Source organism: Ambystoma mexicanum, chromosome 2q (genome assembly GCF_040938575.1).
Source record: "Ambystoma mexicanum isolate Mex_15411 chromosome 2q, UKY_AmexF1_1, whole genome shotgun sequence".
Classification (NCBI taxonomy): Eukaryota; Metazoa; Chordata; class Amphibia; order Caudata; family Ambystomatidae; genus Ambystoma; species Ambystoma mexicanum.
This window is the reverse complement of record NC_090924.1, coordinates 673414657-673437262: the sequence shown is the minus strand read 5'-3', so window position 1 is coordinate 673437262 and position 22606 is coordinate 673414657. Positions and strand designations below refer to the sequence as shown.

General features: G+C 45.7%; 1 long non-coding RNA gene across 1 annotated transcript in view; it reads left to right on the top strand.

Annotated features, from left to right (window-relative positions):
• The first annotated feature begins 15354 nt into the window (after positions 1 to 15354).
• The window catches only part of LOC138569003 (uncharacterized), a 356830-nt gene continuing 349578 nt past the window's right edge, over positions 15355 to 22606 (top strand). Inside the window, exon 1 of the long non-coding RNA XR_011303049.1 lies at positions 15355 to 15500. This is a non-coding gene — a long non-coding RNA (uncharacterized lncRNA). The remainder of the gene's footprint in view (positions 15501 to 22606) is intronic.

Genomic DNA, 22606 nt, shown 5'->3' with positions numbered 1-22606 from the left:
CTGTTGATGTTCCAGGGGTGTGGGGGATATCGGGCCAGGGGGGCAGGCAGCCGACTCACCGGTGATGTCCTGGTGGACCCCCACCTCGCCACGGTGCTCCGTCGTCTCCTTCGCGGCTTGTCTACAGCTGTCCAAGCCGGGTCGGGGAGAGCAGCAGGGGATCAACTCCTCACTCTCCAGGCCGTCCCGGGTTTGGTCCCCGCATCGCGCATCTTCTCCTCAGTGCCCGGTTGCAGCAGTCAGCCACCAGTCGGCTCCCGCAGGCACAGTGTCAGTAATTTGTATCTCCCCACAGCACAGAGTCCACAGCACAAAGCCCAAAGGCGGTATCTAAGCCGCTCCACTCCCCGCTCCAGTCTCCATGGCGTTGACAGTGCGTGTTGTTGCAGCCCGTGCTCTGGCTGTGGATCGTGGTTTGGCACACCAAGGATTCGGGGCAGCAAACGCCTTCGCCAGGTCCCTCTCACTTCGTGACGCTCTGTATCAGGCGAGTTGTCCCCGCGCCACTCTCAGGTCCGGCGGCCATTTTTTTTTCACATCCACACATTTGGCAGGCCCGACACTTCGTAGCATATATCTATGGGTCGGTTCCGCGTTTTCGGACGGGACCACAGCTGCAGGTGCCGCTCGTTCTCACGATCAGGTCAGTTGCTTTGAAAGGTCAATTTGTTGCTTTTTTCAGGATATTTGGGCAAGATTACACTGGTGGCCCCGGGAGCTCTACAGGACTACGTCCTCATTGCTCGCTCGTTGGCCACGCCCCGACGTGCTTCCATTGTTGCCATGGAAGCAGAATCATAATAGAACTATATACAAGGTTGCAGAACTATGTACAAGATTACCATGCATTTAATATAGCATGGTAAATAATAATAACACATGACATTAAATAAAGATAACTTATCATTGCTAACATCTCCTCTCCTTATAGTTCCTAACAACAGTTGGGAATCGCAGTCTCACACCCTTGGAAATCACAGTCTCACACCCTTCTCTTCAATCGTCCTAAGCACAGCCACTCTCTCTTTATTCCAGATGCCACCACCTTTAACTAGCACAGAAGAACCTAAATCTTTCACAACCTGCTTAGGTTATGAAAACACTGATGCTCCTTTTTGTACTTTGGTAGCTAGTTTGATTTTGACCCATTCACCTTCCTTGACTTTGAACTCCCTGCAACAGTTTCTCTCATCATATCTCACTTTGGCTTTGGCACTAGATTCAGCAATCCTTTCTCTTATTTTTTCCAGGTCCACATCCGCACTCCTGGATTTTCCCATCGAAACAAGACACATCTTTGAGTTGGGTTTTCTTCCGCACAACACATCGAAAGGAGATACTCCTGTCACACTGTGGGGAGCCAGCCAGTACTGAAAGGTTCTCTCCATCACCGTCCTTACCTAATCACCACCTCTGGAAACAGCAATTCTGACAGCCTGCATAAGAGTTCTGTTAAAGCGTTCAACGCACCCATTGCTCTGGGGATGATATAATGAAATGGTTGACTGTACTATTCCATACTTATCAAGAAATTCTCTGAAATCTTTAGACACACGTTGTGACCCATTGTCCGATAGACATCTCTTGGGAAATCCTTCCCTCCAAAAAACTTGCTCAAGAAATGTGATAATGCTACTGCTAGAAATATCTCGTAACACACCCACTTCAGGCCTCTTGGACAGCAAATCCATGACTACCAACAAATAGTTGTCTCTCCCTCCTCCAATATTGAATGGACCCAACAAGTCTAAGGCAACTTCATCCCATGGAACTTTGGGACATTCTCTTACCACCATGGGTGCTCTCGGAACTCTGAGTCCTTTATCACCCTCTACACTGTCATGACCACTATGAGGGGGCACAAGTTGTGCCACAAGCAGGCTCCCACCAGAATCCTGAGGGCCTTAAAACCACTGCAAAAGGGCTCTTGGAGCCAGTCCTGGCACCAGGCTCATATGTAGGAGGGAAGGGCTGTTCAAACCAGGTCCCATTTATGTACATGGGCCTTTAAATCCAACATGGAAGCACCCACACAGTCTAGTTCTAAGAACCAAGCCATGCGGTCTAGTGTTTTGGGTGTGGCAGGCCTGGAACTACTTTCCCTGGGCTATATAAACCACACCCTGACTACAGAACACGCTTCGTGTTATTCTGCAACCCGTAGCATGATGCTCGCTGTGTCCAACTCCTGGTCTTCAGCATCTTCCTGCAAGAACAAGATTATTCTGTTTTACCTGAGAACACACCATCCAGCACTCAGCATCTCAACTGGGCTGCAATCTGTGGAAACCGAGAGAAGAAGAAACATTGCTCACCTGTGAGTACTAGCTTAAGGACTTCCGGCGACCCGCTGCAGGAGCTGCTGTTCGAACAGTGCAACCTGCAATAACGAGAAAGGGAAAAACAATATTAGAAGGCGCACTTCCAAAACATCGAATTCCATCAGTCTTACCTGAATTCCATCGCGCTACGCCACGCTTCCATCCGGAGCACCACAGCAACATCTGCAAAGGAAAAGAGACATATTCAGGTTCGCTTTCAATATTAAACAACCGCACAGCGCTGTACTTACCTTAACGGATTCTGGGGGCTTGTTTTTGATCGTGCTGTCATCCACTCGCAGCACCAGAGCGGCCTGTGAGGAGGAGAAGAAGAAGAAAACACAGGTTAGCTTTAAAAGACAATGAAGGTGCTGCGCTTCGCACTTTCTCTTACCTAGAAAACGTGCCTCCCCATCCGGCACGCCAGCATCAAGACCTCCACACCTGAAAAGAAGGAGATAAAGACATTAACGAATTCCCACCATAAACAGAACAAAGACTTACAATTAACAAACCTACCTGCCTACCAGCAGATTTGGGGTCACAGCAGGCCTGGGCCCAAGAAAGGCATACTGCACCAGTGAAGCAACTTGGCAGCTCGCCAACAAACGTCAAGCGCCCCTGCACAAGAAACGCAGGACGGATAGCTCACCCTACAAATAACTAAGATTCATTATTCAGCACTGGGCAACTACGCATCCAGGGTTCCAGATCTCAGAGCCTTCCATACGCCCCTGGGGATATCAGCTGAGCGTAACAGAACACAAAGCCTCTAAACCCTATCCACCTGGGCATCATGGAGACATCTGAAACTGATCAGTTAGCCCAGATTTTGGGAAAATTACGCGCTGAGGTACACGTAGCCCGACAGGAAACCAATGCCTTAAGACGTGAGTTAATAGTCACAAAAGACCATACTGATGAACTAAGCAAACAGCTACTACAAACACAGGCGGGGCAGGCTCCATTGCTCGGATTTGCCCCTTCCATCGCTACACCATCATCAGTCAATCCAGTACAGATAACGTTGCTGGGAGCAGTACCCCTGGCACCTCCAGAACGGTTTGAGACCCCAGAAGGTACGCAACATTCATGAACCAGTGCCGCCTCCATTTTCTTTGTAGGCCTGGGGCTTTCCCAAACGACCAGGTGAGGGTGGCCTTCGTGTTATCATATTTGAGTGGAAGTGCCGCAGACTGGTCGGTACCTTTAGTGAGCCAGGATGACCCATTACTGCAGAACTTCAGGGGTTTTCAACAGGAGATGGAAAAGATATTTGCTCGACACTTGCATGGACAAGCTCTTGATAACGAACTCCTGTCCCTCCGCCAAGGGAATCAAGATTTGCCGACTTATATTGCCACCTTTAATAGACTGGTTGTAGAAGTGGGGTGGACAGAAGATAAAAGAACCACGTTGTTTCATCGGGGCCTACGAGGAGACCTGAAGGATGTCCTTGCTCAAGTTGTAGACCCACATAAAGACAGTGCAGAGTTTATCAACCTGGTAGTTCAGTTGGACCACAGATTACAGGATCGAAGAACAGACCGAAGTAGACTCGAAAATCGTGCCATGTACGTATGTTCAAAAGATAATGTTCAATATCCATCAGAAAATACCACAGAACCCATGCAGATTGGAGGAGTACGACCCCCTTTAACCAAGGGTGAAAGAGACAAGAAGAGACAGCCACAATTATGCCTATACTGCGGTAAATCGGGTCACTACCTCAAAGAATGCCCAGTAAAATCTCCAAGGAATGTGGTAGGTGCTACAGACAAAGAAGATGATGGAAAGGAATTGGAAAACTACCAGGCCCGGCAAGGGTAGAGGTCTGCTTGTCGAGCGAGAAGGATGAGTCCCAGACCTCACATTTCACCCTACCAGTAACCTTGATCAATCACCAACGACCGTCATGGATGCATGCAATAGAGGCATATATAGACAGCGGAGCAGTTGGTAATTACATAGATCGGGATCTGGAAACAGAAATGGGACTTCCCTTATGCAAAAAACCAACAACTGAAAAGGTAACTACTGTTGACGGTACAGAAATTGCTTCGGGACCAGTAACACAATGCACAACAGAATTAACCCTTCTGTGTCAGGATGGACATCAAGAAGCAATCACGTTTGACCGCATCAAAGCTCCTCAGTTCCGGTTGATCTTAGGGATGCCATGGTTAGTAATTCACAATCCCCACATAGACTGGCGTGCAAAGAGACTGACCTTTTCCAATGAATGCGCCCATGCTTGCTACCCGAAATCTATACCACAGCCAAACCTGAAATCTTTACAAGGAATAGCATCGGGGATCACGGAACCAATGGACACCTTACCAAAAGAATATCAGGATTATCAAGACGTTTTTCAGAAGGAACAGGCTAACACATTACCGCCACATAGGCCCTATGACTGTCAGATCGACCTGATACCTGGCACACAGGTTCCTTGTGGATGAATTTATGCACTTACGGAAACCGAAAATCTCTGCTTGAAGTCCTATCTGGATCAATACCTGGCTAATGGGTTTATCAGCCCGTCAAAGTCACTGGCAGCCTCTCCCTTATTCTTTGTACCCAAGAAGGAAGGAGATTTGAGGACTTGCATCGACTACCGCGCACTTAATTAAATCACAGTAAAAAAGCTCTACCCTTTGCCCCTTATCCCGGAACTGTTTGACCAAGTCAAGGATGCCCGAATCTACACCAAACTAGACCTCAGAGGAGCATACCACCTTGTACGTGTTAAGAAAGAGGATGAATGGAAAACCGTGTTTCGCACCAAGTATGGCCTGTACGAATATCAGGTAATGCCTTTCGGGCTGCGCAATGCTCCCACAGCGTTCCAATACTTCATGAATGATGTATTACGGGAATTAATCGATGTCTGTGCCCTGGTCTATATTGACGACATCCTGGTGTATTCCCCCTCTGAAAGAGATCATGTGGAACATGTTCGGTCAGTCCTTGCAAAACTTCGTCAGCACAAACTATACGCTAAACTCGAGAAATGCTCCTTCCATGTCACCGAAGTTGAGTTCCTCGGTTTTGTTCTCTCGCCAGAGGGAGTCCAGATGGATTTACACAAAGTAGATGCCATCCTTAATTGGCCGTCACCTTCTTCATTTAAAGGAACCCAAAGCATGCTCGGTTTTGCAAATTTTTATCACCGATTTATTCCAGATTTCTCATGGATAGTCCACCCAATCACATCGTTACTGAGAAAAAAACAACAAAAAATGTCCAATGAACTGAAGAGGCGGAACAGGCCTTTCAAGAACTCAAGAAAAGATTCACCTCTGCACCAATTCTACGACATCCTCGCCCCAATCTCCCCTTGTAGTGGAAACTGATGCTCCCAGCGTAGCTATGGGAGCAGTTCTCTCTCAAAGAGATCCAGAGACAGGCCAATTACACACCATGGCGCATTGGTATTGTAAATTCTCACCACCAGAACTTAACTATGCAATTACAGACAACGAATTGTTATAAAATCAGCCTTCAAAGCATGGCAGCAGTATCTATTAGGTGCCACACATACCATCACAGTAATCACAGATCACCGAAACCTCCAATACCTAAAGTCAGCAAAAGCCCAATCGTCACAACAGTTGCGATGGGCTCTATTCTTCGCAGAATACGATTACGTAATAACATACCGACCGGGAGTTCGAAATGGGAAGGCCGATGCCTTGTCTCGTATGGGTGTTGAAGAGAAAACAAACAGTACCCTGGACTCTGTTGCCATTATCCCAAGTGATAAACTACTGGGACTCACCACCACATTGACTCTGAGTGAACTTCAAGATAAGATTCAAACCTTAATGAACCCTGAGTTCTTGCAGAAATGCAATTCCCAAAATGGAACATCACACGGTTCTGGATGGATTACCCTACTTCAGGGAACGACTATATCTACCAAGTAAAGATCTGCAAGAATTGGTCATGTCTGGTTATCACGATTCCCTGATCGAAGGCCATCCCGGAATTGCTAAGACTCTAGCTAAGGTTAAACAAATTATTGGTGGCTAACCTGGCGTAAGGACATTGCTCGATTTGTTCTATCCTGTGGGATATGTGCACAGAATAAATCACAAAAACAGAAACCAGCTGGCCTCCTACAACCACTGGATATTCCACAGGCTCCCTGGCATACTCTTTTTCTTGATTTTATTACGGACTTACCTCCCTGTCCAGGTTTTAATACCTTTCTGGTGGTTGTAGACCTGTTCTCTAAAATTGCACATTTCATTCCATTCAAAGGACTTCCTAACACTACCAGTCTGGCAAAAGCATTTCTTGAACAGATTATAAAACTGCATGGTTTCCCCTAAGTCCTAATCTCAGATCGTTGAAGCCAATTTGTATCCAACTTCTGGAGGAAATGTTGTACCATGGCCCAAATCGATGTTCGATTATCCACTAGCCATCACCCCCAAATGGATGGACAAACAGAAAGAACAAACCAGACATTAGAACAGTATCTACGTTGCATGCTGCATGAAGTGGAAGACAATTGGAAAGACTTGTTATGGATAGCGGAATACGCATACAATAACTCCATACACACCAGCACAGGACAAAGCCTGTTCTACACAATATACGGAAGACATCCACGTACCTCTGAACTAGACTCCCCCACAACCTTGGAAATGCCAGCGGTAAAGGCTCTACACACAAGCATAAGCCAAGCCTTCAAAAGGGCAAATTAATATTTACTGCAAGCCAAAGACAGACAAAAAAAATTCTCAGACCGGCATCGAAAGAAAGCTCCCGATTACCAAGTTGGAGATGAAGTCTGGTTGGCATCAAAACATGTGCCCATAAAAGGTACACAGACCTTTCGTCCAAGATATCTAGGACCTTATACCATCGAATAGGTGATAAATACGGTGGCCGTCAAGTTAGCCTTACCACCAAGCATGCAAATTCATCCGGTGTTCCATGTGTCACTTGTAAAACCTGTACAACCAGGAACCGAGTCTTAACACCACCAAAACCTGTGCTAGTTGATGGAGAGCCAGAATTTGAAGTTAAAAACTTCCTGGATTCGAAACGTACCAGATCGAAGCTATACTATTTAGTGGACTGGAAAGGGAACGGGCCTCAAGACAGAAGTTGGGAACCAAGTGAACATATTCACGTACCACGTCTTATTAAGAGGTTTCACCTGGATAACCCCACCAAACCCGGACCGGACTGGAAGGATACCATGAGAGGGGCCTTGGGGGTGGGAGTGCTGTCATGACCACTGTGAGGTGGCACAAGTTGTGCCACAAGTAGGCTCCCACCAGAACCCTGAGGGCCTTAAAACCACTGCAAAAGGGCTCCTAGAGCCGGTCCTGGCACCTTTGGCACCAGGATCATATGTAGGAAGGAAGGGCTGTTCAAACTAGGTCCCATTTATGTACATGGGCCTTTAAATCCAACATGGAAGCACCCACACAGTCTAGTTCTAAGAACCAAGCCATGTGGTGTAGTGTTTTGGGTGTGGCAGGCCTGGAACTACTTTCCCTGGTACCACTTTACCTGGGCTATAGAAACCACACCCTGACTGCAGAACACGCTTCGTGTTATTCTGCAACCCGCAGCGTGACGCTCACCGTGTCCAGCTCCTGCTCTTCAGCATCTTCCTGTAATCCTGCAAGAACAAGAACATTCTGTTTTACCTGAGAAAACACCATCCAGCACTCAGCATCTCAACTGGGCTGCAATCTGTGGAAACCAAGAGAAGAAGAAACATCACTCACCTTTGAGTACCAGCTTAAGGACTTCCGGCGATCCGCTGCCACAGCTGCTGTTCGAACAGTGCAACCTGCAATAATGAGAAAGGGGAAAAAAAATATTAGAAGGCGCGCTTCCAAAACATCGAATTCCATCAGTCTTACTTGAATTCCATCGCGCTACGCCACGCTTCCATCCGGAGCACCGCAGCAACATCTGTAAAGGAAAAGAGACATATTCAGGTTCGCTTTCAATATTAAAAAACTGCAGAGCGCTGTACTTACCTTAACGGCTTCCGGGGGCCTGTTTTTCATCGCGCTCTCATCCACTCGTAGCACCACAGAGGCCTGTCAGGAGAAGAAGAAGAAAACACAGGTTAGCTTTAAAAGACAATGAAGGCGCTGCGCTTCGCGCTTTCTCTTACCTAGAAAACGTGCTTCTCCATCCGGTACGCCAGCATCAAGACCTTTGCACCTGAAAAGAAGGAGATAAAGACATTAACGAATTCCCACCATAAACGGAACAAAGACTTACAATTAACAAACCTACCTGCCTACTAGCAGATTCGGGGTCACAGCAGGCCTGGGCCCAAGGAAGGCGTACTGCACCAGTGAAGCAACTCGGGCAGCTCGCCAACAAACGTCAAGTGCCCCTGCAAAAGAAACGCAGGACGGATAGCTCACCCTACAAATAACTAAGATTCATTATTCAGCACTGGGCAACTTCACATCCAGGGTTCCAGATCTCAGAGCCTTCCAGATGCCCCCGGGGATATCAGGTGAGCGTAACATACACATTCCATACAACCCATGACCTGTTCTTCTGTGTCTTTGTCCAATCCTGGCCACCAAAATTCAGCTCTTACTAAACCTTTTGTCCTTGCGATGCCCAAATATCCAACATGGGCTAAATCCACCACTGATTCTCTCATTTTATAGCGAACTACCATCTGATGCCCCCTATACAAATAATTATTCTGGACCCACAGTTCATCCTTTACTTTGGCATAACCATACAAGTCAGCACTGTAGCTTTTCAACTTGCCAGCCATCACCAAGGTCAAAATCTTTTGATATGCTGTATCATCCACACAAGCCATGTCCCACTCATCCTTCTTCAATGCATCATGGACTTTAAAAATTCTGCCATATCATCTGAGCTCCAGTCAGACTCACTAGATTGTGGTTCTTTTCTCCACTGATCTAGACAAAGCGTCGGCAACAACGTTACTCTCACCACATATATGGAGCATCGAAAACTGTAATCCTTGTAAAGCAGTTACCCATTTCATGATGCGTCTTGAAACTCCTTCCAAACCTCCCTTGGTAAAAATTCCAACTAACAGTTGATAAAGCTTTAATGAATCTTCCATAAAATTCTACAAGACCAAGAAAGGATAGTACATCTGCTTTAGACTTGGGTGCTTCCATCTTCTTAATTGCTTCAATAGCTTCCTCCTTGGGTTTAACACCCTCTCCTGAGATTTCGTGGCCTAAATAAACTACTTTATTAGCCTTAAATGTACATTTCTCCATCGCCACAGTAAGACCTGCTTCCTTCAAGATTCTCAAAACTCTTTTGAGACGCTCATCATGTTCTGCATCATTGCTTCCACACACTACTACGTCGTCTTGATAACACATTACACCATTCTCACCTATCAGAAGTCTATACATGATGCTTTGAAAATCACTCACTGCGGATACTAGCCCAAATGGCATGCGTATGCACCCGAATAAACCAGTGGGAGTGATAAAGGCCGTAAGATCTCTAGACTCTGGATGTAATTCAATCTGATGGTAAACTGACTTAAGATCCAGTATTGAGAACACTTTAGATCCAGCCACGCCCACTAATAGATCATCTATTCTCAGTAGCGGAAACTTATCTGCCACCACTATACTGTTTAAGTGTCTAAGGTCAATGCATAACCTCAAAGAGCCACTGGATTTTTTGACCACTACTATGAGACTAGCCCATTCTGATGCCTCAATCGTCTCAATCACTCCATCCATCTCCATTCTCTTTAATTCTTTCTCCCCATCTTCTTTAAGTGTCAAAGGAATAGTACGAAGTTTCGCAATCTTCAGTATTGCATCCTTTCTTTCTCAAACCGATTTTATGCACAAATCCTTTTAAACACCCTCATTTTTTTTCCACTTGAATATTATCATTCTCCACACTCTTCACAGAAAGTACCTGTTCTGGATGGCTTGCCTCAAGCCGTATCTTTAACTCCACCTGATCGCTCCATGACAGTAACTCTACACCTTTTTTTGCAACATGTATAGTTCCACAAGATTTCCTATCTTTGAATTGTAATTCACCTTCAAAACTCCCTATAATCTCTATCGGAACTTCCCCATATGCATTTGCCCTAACCAAATTCTCTCAGAGTGCAGCAGTCAAATTTCTCCTTACAGACTTGTACACTAATTAAGGTGTAATCTGCCCCACTGTCAATGGGCATTGAGACAGGCCCCACACGAATGAATACAATAGCATAAGGTTTTTTTCTTTTCACTTTCCCATCAACAGCATTTACAGTGTACACCACTTCTTTGGCCATCTCGCCGCCAAATTCTTTCTCATACTCGGCAGTTACTTCATGCACTTGACTCATACCATTACCAAAATTCTTACAACGGGCAAGATGCCCTTCCTGCCACAGTCATTACATATTATGTGCACTGCAAAACAATCTTTATGCAACATGTATGGCCATGCCACTGGCCACGAGTTTAACGCAACAAACCCCACGAAATTCAGCACTCGCATTTCAATCAAGTCCACCTCGGAGAAGAAAATGTGTGACATGAACCAAACAGTGATAGGGGAGAAGGAGGGGGGCACTTAATGAATGCTTGGGAGGACAGGGAAGAGGTTTGGATTTTCAAGCGTTATTGGGGGAATGCCCCCGGGCATGAGGAGAGAGTGAAAAAAAAGTAATTTTACACCTGCAGTGATTGCATCTGTTACGCTCACCTGGCTCCCACAGGGGTGTCGGTCGGACCTGGACAGCTGCGGTCTCCACTCACGTGATGCGTAGTGCAGCGATGACTGACTGGATGTGCCCTCCTAATCTTGTCTGCTTAACCTGTAGAAATATTCTCCTGCAAGTGGAGAGATGGATTTAGCCACTTGTGGATTCAAGTGATGGCACCCCCACAATCCTCCCCAACTAATCACCTCCGAAATGCCCTCACAGCAATCTCACCTTATATTCTTGAAAGATGAGCTCTCCATCCTGCGTGGATTTGCAGGGGCGCGTCGATTCCAGTTACTTCACTGGTTGGAAGGCTCGGTTGATTTCCGGAGATTATTGACTCTGAGGTTCCTGGTGAGGACCAATAAGTATTAAGTTCATAGAGTTCAATATGTCCGATGTTCACTCTTGTTCCCCCCTTCCTTTCTTGTCTTGCAGCTGGCTCGTGAAAAGATGCTCTTGTGGCAGCTGGTGGCGCTCAGGTAAGAGTCTGTATTACCCGGCGCTGTCCGGTAAATGTTGCACGAGGAAAACGTGTTGTTTTTTCTCTCTTTACAGATGCAGCACATGAAAATATGGAGAGTCACAAAAGGATGCCTCCGGTGGTAAATCAGGTAAGTCTATGGTGGTAAGAATTATTTTTGTTGGTTCCCTCGGCTCACCTTGTGGTTTTCTTTTGTCTCCTAGGTGCCGAAGTTCGGCGAAGAAATGATGGAGGCAGCGCCGACCCGAAGGATGCTGTGAAGACTGGTGAGTATGGCGCTGCGCTGCAGCTGGAGGTGCAGCGCGTGCAGAAATGATGTTCTTTACAGGTCCTGAGACAAGATGGATCCAGAATCAGGTGTGGAATAGAAATAAATTTGTTTTCTAACCTTGTCCCTTTCTTTCCTCTTTGTTTTAGGAGCTCCGGATTCGAGGCGGGCGTGGCAGGCACGGTGAGTGTTACGCTGCTGGATGCAGAATAACGCAAAGCATGTGTTGCTGGTCGGGTGTGTTTTAAATAGCCTCAAAAGTAGTCCCAGGTAAGAATTCCCTAGAACCACACCCGAGTAAAAAATAATCCCTGTAGAAAGATAGTCCCTTTCAGGCTTCATGTTGGATTGGAGTCATTTGCAGCATGGTCTGCCTGAGGTAAGTAATGACTATGAGCCTGGCGCCTTAGGCGTCAGGACTGATTCCTACTATGAGCCTGGCACCTAAGGCGCCAGGACTGAACCCAGATAGCCCCTAGCCGGGGCTGCTGAGGTTTTACTAAATGTCTAGATGCCTGCTCCCGGGGCTGATGGGCTTGGTCCGGATCCCTGGGGGTAGGCATCATGACAGCATTTCCTAGGCAGGGGTAGTGGGTCTCTCTGCCGAAGGTCATGGCTAGTGGGCCCCAAAGAAACCTATTGGTGCAACATGAATGGAGGCCACGGCTGAAGGCCAAGGCTAGAGGGCCCCAAAGAAACCTATTGGTGCAACACGAATCGAGGCCACGGCTGAAGGCCAAGGCTGGAGGGCCCCTAGAAACCTATTGGTGCAATATGTACAGTGTCCATGGCCAAAGGCCATGGCTAGTGAGCCCCAAAGAAATGCTTTGGTGCAACATCTAAAGTGGCCACGGCAGAAGGCCATGGTTAGTGGGCCCGAATAGGCCTATCGGTGCAACATGTACTGTGGGCAAAGCCATGGCTAGTGTGCCCAGAAGAAGCTATAGTATAACAAATGTGTTGTAATCTGGGTTCTGCTAGCATGCTAGTAGAATGTGGTGATGCCATCTAGAGTGTTGGTTGAGTGTCGTGCAAGCATTCCTAAGGTGTCTGTTGGTGTCAGTTGGTGGTGTGCGCTGGCAAGCCTGGATGTGCCAGTGTTATTCTATCCTGTCTGTCCTGTTCAGCATAAGTATCATATTTCCTGGCGCAGCACTTAACCCATCCCATTCAGCCCTTGAAATTCAGTGAAAAACCTGTAGTTAGGAGAGAGTTAAGGTGATCAGATTTAAATGTGAAAAATACATAGCAACAAAACCTTTGAAATTCAGTGAAAAAATCTTGGTTTAGATAGATTTAAGGTGATCAGATTTAATGCAACAAAACCACTGAAATTCAGCAATTGCATTTCGAGCAAGTACACCTTAACTATGCGCCCCCTGTTGTGCAGTGTATGACCAAAGTGATGACATCACAGATGACACCACTGGTGATGTCACTAATTACATCATACATGACATCACGGATGGCATCACTAATTACTACATCATCGACAACACTGATGTCACTGGTTTGATTAATAACATTTTGAAATATCACAACTCTGTTTTTTGACATAACATATGTACATATTTCATACTATATTCTGCCCTTGTTTCTTTAAATGTGACGCATGGTATACAATTATGTAGCATAACTAACAGATTTCTTTTACATATTAAGCAAACTTTGAATTCTTAGATTATATATTATCACAATACATACGGGCACATACTTTTTTTTGTATGTGATTCATTTTTTTAATAAGATTTGTAATTTAGAAAGGAATGTGTTCATGTAATGTTATTACAGTAAGGAGAATTGTAAATTTAAATGTGAACATTGAGTAGTTTCATAACACTTACTACTAAGCATGTTTCTACTTCATCTAGTCTGATATATATTTTTTTACTATACATATACTCATTATATTATGTTTCAAATACCTGAAATAGATTAACCAGAATCTGATTCTTTCCCTGCAATGAAGTATTGTAATTGTTTACTAATACATGAAATTCAAACCATTTGTATAACGTTACATATTTTACTTTAAAGGTTATAAGTTGACCAGTACTAGAAATGAATGCACCACACGTCATCATATCATACTTCTGTAGCAGTGTATTGTTCCATGTCATGCTGTTATTATTGTTAAGAGTAATAACATAAAATAGGTTTCAAAAGAGGTGAACAAAAATATTCTAACTTATTTAATCATTAATGACACATTTGATGTAATTATCGATCTCATCATTGACAGCATGTATGATGTAACTAGTGATGTCAGCAGTGATGTCACCAGTCATGCCATCATTGTGGTCATACGCTGCGCAACAGGGGGCACATAGTTAAGATGGACATGCTCGAAATGCGATTGCTGAATTTCAGGGGTTTTGTTGCATTAAATTTGATCACCTTAACTATCTCTTAACCAAAGGTTTTTTCAGTGAATATATACACAGAGAGATCACTGTGATGCACTAGTTGTAGCTAGCGTTTGTGTATGGTGCGTTTTGTAGCACATTTTATGCATCCTGCTTCCACGCATCAGCATTTTGTACCAATTTGAAATGTTAAAAACGTGGCATTGTTATTTTTGTCATTATTGTTTGTATTATTACTGCGTCCCCTGCGTGGCATCGATGACACACTAGCTTGGCTTATTCTGGGTGGTGTTACCAGTTCATTGCAATTCTGGCGGGTCTGCTTGCACAAGTCCCTCGGGTTTGCAACCCAGTGGCTCCATCCAGGTGTTTGGAATTTGGGAGTGCTCTCCTTGAGTGTCCTCCGTGGCGATTTCGAGTCTGAACTACATAAACTGCTCTAGCTGGGTCAAATTATATAGCATTGCTTACAAATTGCATTCTGTGGGGATAGATTGCACAGGTCAGTGTTGCACAGGCGGGTGGTAAATTGTACCAGGTGACGTGCTCCCTTCTTTGTTTTACTATGTGGTTCTTACCAGCGCTCACCTTAGGCCCTTGCGCCTGCTCCCTCTTTTAACAATAACACCGTCAGCAATTATAGATTGTCTGAAATTGATGCATTGCGTAGAGCAATGTTTGTGGGCCCTAATGTATATGCTTAATATCTGACAATCAAATAAAAATGGATGACTGCTATTATGAGAGGAACATTTTTTTAAATGTCCCAAACACGCTTTCTTGTTATTTCAAACGTTTTCCCATACACTACCTCAGCCTGCATATAAAAACGACCTGTTGTCTTCACAGGCTGCCAGCAAACCAGTGTGCCTACTTTGGGGAACCAGTAGCTTCTTGGATTGCATGCCGCTCCATATCAAAAAGTCTTTTGTCCTCTGATTGTATGGGTGCGGCAAATAGTTGCTTGGATTCCAAGGCTAGCGGGTACATAGCCGAGGGCGTCATGTAAGCCTGGTCCAGGAAAGCACCCGTGTTGGCATGCGCTAGGCCCCAGAAGTTCCAATGGAAAAGAATTTAGAACCACGATAGGTCATAAATAACCAATGACAATTATGTCCGTGCTTCAAGACTGCCTAGCAACTGATGTCAACAGTGTCTTCATGCACTGTGGGCCATTTCAGTAACTTCGAATGGCTGAATCGTGCAACTGCACTCTCTGAAGTGACAGCAAACCCATCTCTTATGCCCAGATGCAGTGTACAATGTAGACTGGTGATGATTTAGCTCTCTGTAGTCCTGCCAGGGTATAAAAACATCTGGAATGCTTCACGTCAGAAGGCACACCCTGGTAAGTAATGTCTTATTTTGGCAGTAAGTTGGCTGTAGTTACTGAATGTTTACAACTATTGGTGCAAAGTTCTTTATATAAAGCAATTTACAATGTTCTTGTTGGGAGTGAGAATCTGTCTGGTTATTACAGAGGTAGCCTTGTCATTGGTTGTCAATCTGCTAAAGGGTGTGGGGTTTTCTCCATGTGTTCATCTCCTTTAGAAAGCTACTAGCAAAAAGTACCCGGACACTGCACGGGATCTGTAGACAGATATGATATGATCCCGTATCTTATCGCTTGATGTGCTTTGCACTCTGAAGTAAACTGCACTGAGAATGGGTTTGTGTGGTGGGCTGACATACCCCAGAGTCAGTGGCGTAACACAAGCTCTGGGGGCCCCCTGCAAGCTATGCTGAGGGGGCCCCCCTCCAACTCGGCAACAAATCACAAGTCGCGCGAAACTCTGGGCAGCCCTAGATTACCACGCTTGCGCAATACGCACAAACGTGTTGCTGAAGGGGTATGCCACACACTGCACTAGGAGAAAGATATAAATATGTGTTTTAATGCAATATACAGCACACTTTCTGAGAAACATTTACTAAAAAGGCAGTGTTTGCTATTGTTGTGCAGGGTAAGAGCAATCCAAAACATGCAAGTCACCAACAGTGCACATGAACATTAATGCTTTGCAATTAAAAATGCCATGCCACGATGAAAACATGTCCAACTGGCTGCACAATGTAGACCAGTGTAGACACATAATAACATTACAGTAAAGCATTGCAGGCCACATTAAGACATACCTAGACTGGTTGCACCAAAATGCCAGTCGAAGCAATAAGACTCATCAAGAAGAGAGCACACATTCAAGCCTGCGTTTCTGCGGCCTCTAACAACACAGCCAAACTCTTTAAAATCTGCAAGGAACTGGCCAATCCTGTTGTGGTTTCTATCTCTCCTGTTCCCTCAACAGGTCCTCTGTATGGTTTTGGCCTATCGCTTCTCTGCTAAAACTCAGGACATCCTGTCCACTATCTCCTCTTCCTCTTCCTCCCTCAGCCCCCTTTGGCCATCTCTCCCTCTCCTCCTCCTTTCTCCTCTTTCTCTCTAACACCTGACAAGGTTTCTAGACAAGTCCATCCACTACATCCAACGCTATCTTCCAAAATACCTTCCTTCTCGAGCCCTAAGGGTTAGATACTTCTCCAGGCAGAGAGTGGGGGTAGATCCTTCTCCCCTGCAGGCACCTCCCTCTAAAATGGCCTCCCTGACACTCCCAAACCTGAGCCGGACCACCTGAAGTTCCGGAAGCAGCTCAAAACGTTCCTCTTCTCCTCTGCTTTCTCTCTCTCCCTCTCCTGCTGACCTACCTGTCCGCTGTACCAACTGGTTGCTTGGCTACCCTCTGTCTCACTGAGTCCAGGCTCTTTCTTGATCAGTCACCCTTGCACTGCCGCCAGGCCTACCACGCAGTTAGGGGCTGTAACTGTAACCCTACAGTCCCTTTTTCTCCTTGCACTACCCAGAGCCGCACTGTCCTGGCGGCACTCACTCAGAGCATTGCTGCCCTGTTTTCCCCTCCCCTCTCCCTTGCACTTCCCCCCTCCCTTTCCCCTTGCAAATCCCGTTCTCGCACTTGCACGATCTGAATGACACAAGGCTTAGTAAGATCATTTGTCTTGTCCTCCCTCTGTTTTCCTTCTCTTGTCTTGTCGTGCCTAACAACACTTGTGTACAGGTGCATTATATATGACTTATCACATCATAACATCATTTTATCACAGATGCCCAGAAAAATATACAGTGCCGCAGTAAGAAACGGCTAGACTGGCAGAACCCAAATGCCAGTCTAGCTAGGTAATTACACTTAGCAGGACTGCTTTATCAGAAATGCCCAGATAAAAGTCATACCAAACTGAGGAATGACTGCGCCAAAATGCCTCTCTAGCCACTAATACCACATATCATGCCTGTTTAGCATGGACATGGACGGCCATTACGATTTATTGCACAACCTCACCCCCCACACATCCCTTCTCCCTCCCCTCCCATTCCCTACCCCAAACTCCAAAATGAACTCATTGGCCCAGAATTACCTCCACATCCCTCTTCCTTGTCCCAGTGCTTACGCATGAGGCTCCTTGCCTCACTGGTAAGCACTGGAGTAAGAGTGGGACTAGGAGTAATAAAGATTACAGGTAGCTAAATCAGGCATTACCTTCATGTACCTCTACCTTATCCTAGTATTTGTGTATGAGGCATAGTGCCTCATACACAAGTACTGGGATGATGTCACGATGCCTGCCCCCAGACATCCGGAACAGGTCCATCTGTCCAGGGAACAGGCACCCAAAAAGACACAGGAATTCCCAAAACCCCGCCTAGGGGCTATATGGGTCCAGTCCTGGCGGCATAGGCGCCAGGCTCATATTGCCAACTTTAAACTATGCAGGTCATCCTGCAAAGAACTCATGTACAGGCCATCATGAGGCCATGAAGGGACTACATTCCTTTAGGAACTATTTTGCTGCTTGGGTGTGGTACTGGAACTTTTTACCTGGGAACTACTTTTTTTAAGCTATTTAAACCACGCCCGAAGAGCAGCACACTCTTCGCGTTATTCTGCATCTTAGCAGCGTAACACTCACCGTGTCTGCAGTCCTGCATCCAGTCTACAGCCACACCCGTCTTGTGTCCGGAGCCGATCCTAAAGAAAAGGAAAGAAGAAGAGAAGGTTAGAACAAGGATATTTCCATTTGGTCGTCATCTTTTCCTGTAGCTGCCGCACCTGTGGCTAAAGGGAAAAGACATTAAAATAAACCGTGCCGCATTGCCAGCTGCAGCGCCGCGTCATACTCACCTGTCTTCGGAGCATCTCCACAACCCGGCACAACACCCGTTGAATCACCGCCAGAAACATCAGCATCTGAAAAGACAAGAACAAACAAAAGGTGAGCGGGGTTCCGCCAAAGACATTCTTTTACTTACCGCAAGATACTTACTTGGATTTTAACTGCTCGAGGCAGCGCTGGTCACCATCCCACGATAGACATTTCCGGCAAGGCGCCACACCTGCAAAGAAGATAGAGAACTATTGGTTAATTACATTTGGAACAATATTACTTGCTAGACAGTGCTTGGTACAAACTGACTCTTACCTAAGCGCTACCTTCATCCATCGAGGCAAACTCACTCCTTGGATCACGCTGCAAGGGAAAAGGTATGAAAGGAGCAAGAGTGAATTAACAGACATTTGAACTCTAAAAGAACTATACATTCAGTTTACACACTACTTACTTCAGAGTCATTGTTGTCTGGAACTCTGCCAAATACCTTCGGATCAGTGAAGTAACTGAACTTCTATGCGCCCCTGCACTCCAAGCAGGATGGAGAGTTCATCCTTCCAAACAAAAAGGTGAGACTTTATGAAGAGGAATACTGGAGGTTTTCAGGGGAAATAGTGTTGGTGTAACCTCTCTACCACGGGTGGCTAATCCCCTTTCCTGCTTTTAGGAAAATATTCTTTCAGGCCAGGCAGACGAAACTGAGTGGGCAAGTGCAGTCAATCATCACTTTGCTACGAGTGACACTGGTGGAGACCGCAGCAGTCCAGCTTCGTTCGATGCCCCTGTGGAATCCAGGTGAGCATAACAGAACGCGAAGCCTTACTACAAATCCACCTGGGCGTTATGGAGACCTCAGAGACTGACCAATTAGCCCAACTACTGGGAGAAGTGCATTCCGCCCGTCAAGAGACTAATGCTCTCAGGAGAGAACTGATTGTGGCAAAAGAACGTACGGATGATCTCGCCAGGCAATTACTTCATGCTCAAGCTGGGCACACACCTTTACCTGGACTCGGGGGAGCTTGCTTCTGCCCAAGCTCAATCAAGTAATCCAGTGCAAGTAATTTTACCAGGGACAGTTCCTTTAGCACCGCCAGAACGCTTTGCGGGGGACCCAAAAAGGTTCGCCGTATTTATGAACCAGTGCCGCCTGCATTTTTTATGTAGACCTGGAGCCTTTCCGAATGATCAAGCAAAGGTAGCCTTTGTACTATCGTATCTCAGCGGCAGTGCAGCTGATTGGTCTATTCCACTAGTCAATCAGGATGACCCTCTTGTTCGGGATTTTCAGGGTTTTCAACTAAGCATGGAAAGACAATTTGCCCGACATTCCCAAGGCCAAGCTTTGGATAATGAACTTTTGTCCTTGCGTCAGGGTAACCAGGATCTGCTGACCTACATCGCAACCTTCAATAGGTTGGTGGTAGAAACCGGATGGCCAGAGGTCAAGCGGATTACGCTATTTCATCGTGGGCTACGAGGTGAACTAAAAGACGTTTTGGCACAAGTAGTGAACCCACCTCAAGACTGTGCTGAATACATAGACCTGGTTGTCCAGTTGGATCACAGACTTCAGAATCGGAAGGCTAATTAGGCTAGATTCGAGAATCGAGTATTGGTAAGACCTAAGGACAACGTCACCCCCAAAGAAACTGATGTATCTGAACCCATGCAAATTGGGGTGGGGGTTAAAGGACCTTTGACTCAAAAAGAAAGGGACAAGAGGCGGCAGTTACAATTATGTTTGTATTGTGGAACCTCGGGGCATTTTTTACGGGATTGCCCAGTGAAACCACCTAAGAAGGAGGTAGGAGTCACCGACAAAATCAATATGGAATCAGAGCCAGGAAACGACCACGCCCGACAAGCGTAGAGGTCCGCTTGCCGAGCATGAAGAAGGACACTCAGACCTCGCACCTAATTATACCAATGGTCCTTATAGATCAAAGGAAACCATCTCGTATGCACGCAGTGAGAGCAAACATAGATAGCAGAGCCATAGGAAACTACATGGATCAAGAATTGGCTACAAGGATGAACCTGCCTCTTTGCAAAAAAACCACAACTGATGTAATCACCACCGTTGATGGGACCGAAATAGCTTCCGGTCCAGTAACTCATTCAACTATGGAGATGACACTGTTGGGTCAAAATGGGCATCGAGAGAGCATTTTGTTTGACTTAATCAAGGCCCCACAGTTCCAAATAATTCTGAGAACGCCATGGTTGGAAACTCATAATCCTTGTATTGACTGGCGAGAAACGAGTGACCTTCTCGGATTGTGCACACACTTGTAATCCTGAAAGAACTTTGATCAAAAGACTGGCTACGGTCACGAATCCGATAACTCAGTTACCCCAGGAATACCAGGAATTTCAGGATGTTTTCCAAAAAGACCAAGCAAACACGTTACCACCCCACAGATCATATGATTGCCAGATCGACCTCCTACCCGGCGCTCAAATTCCATGCAGCAGAATATACGCCTTCACTGAACCCGAAAATCTTCATTTACGGCAACATTTGGATCAATACCTTGCTAATGGCTTCATTCGCCCGTCCAACTCTCCGGCAGCATCGTCTTTATTCTTTGTCCCTAAAAAGGAAGGTGACCTTAGGACTTGTATTGACTATCGCGCATTAAACCAAATAACGGTAAAAAAAACATACCGTTGCCCCTGATCCCAGAACTACTGGACCAAGTAAAGGATGCTCGTATCTACACTGTTGGACCTCCGAGAGGCATATCATCTGGTACGAGTGAAAAAAGGTGACGAATGGAAGACCAGGTGATGCCTTTCGGGCTTTGCAACGCACCGGCAGCCTTCCAGTATTTTATGAACGATGTCCTTCGCGAATTCATAGACGTCTATGTTGTATACATAGACAACATCTTAGTATACTCTTCATCTGAATCAGACCATGTAAAGCACGTTCGTGCTGTACTAGAAAAACTACGCCAGCATAAATTATATGCGAAATTGGAAAAGTGCATTTTTCATACTTCGGAAGTTGAATTCCTTGGATTTATCCTGACCCCAAATGGAGTTCGAATGGATTCACGAAAGGTGGATGCAATCCTCAAGTGGCCCTCGCCTACCTCGATTAAAGGGGTACAGAGTATGCTTGGATTTGCGAACTTTTACCGCAGATTCATTCCTGATTTTTCACATCTTGTACACCCCATCACGGCTCTTTTGCGGAAAAATAAACACTTCCACTGGACAGAAGAAGCTGAAAAGGCCTTCCAAGACCTAAAACAGAAATTCACTTCAGCTCCTGTTTTAAAGCACCCACGTCCAGAAATTCCGTACGTGGTTGAAACAGATGCATCCAGCTTAGCCATTGGAGCTGTCCTTTCCCAAAAGGATCCTGAGACTGGTCAACTTCACCCGCTGGCGTTCTAGTCACGGAAATTTTCAGCACCAGAGTTAAACTATGCAGTTACCGACAATGAACTACTGGCCTTCAAGTCGGCGTTCAAAGCCTGGCGGCATTATCTTCTCGGAGCTGGACACACCATCACCGTAATCACGGATCACAGGAACTTACAATATTTAAAGACAGCCAAGGCTCAATCGTCACACCAACTTAAATGGGCCTTATTCTTTGCGGAATATGATTTCGTGATTACTTACCGACCAGGTTGTCAAAATGGCAAAGCAGATGCCTTATCTCGTATTGGAATGGGAGAAGCATATTCAAATCCAGAACCAGTACCCATAATTTCGGAGAGAAGAATTCTTGGTATAACCACTCTACAGACTCTGGATGACATCCATAAAAAGGTTCAACAGCTTTTTGACCCTGCAGCCTTACGAAGCTGGTTGAACAAAGGCAAAGATTATTCAGTCACCAATCACCTACCATACTATCAAGGACGTCTTTACATACCAAATAAATAATTACAAGAACATGTTATCTCCAATTACCATGAGTCTTTGATAGAAGGGCATCCTGGGATCACTAGAACCGAGGCCAAGATCAAAAGACCATTCTGGTGGCCTACTTGGCAGAAAGACATTAAGTCAATTGTACTGTCTTGCGGTATTTGCGTCCAAAATAAGACCCAGAAAAGGAAACCAGCAGGCCTATTACAACCTTTGGACATTCCGCCTACGCCTTGGCATACCTTATCCCTTGACTTTATTACTGACCTTCCCCCATGTAATGGGTATAACACCATTGTAGTTATAGTGGATCTTTTTTCCAAAATGGCTCATTTCATTCCATTAAAGGGTCTACCTTCAGCCTTGGCCAAGGGATTTCTAGAA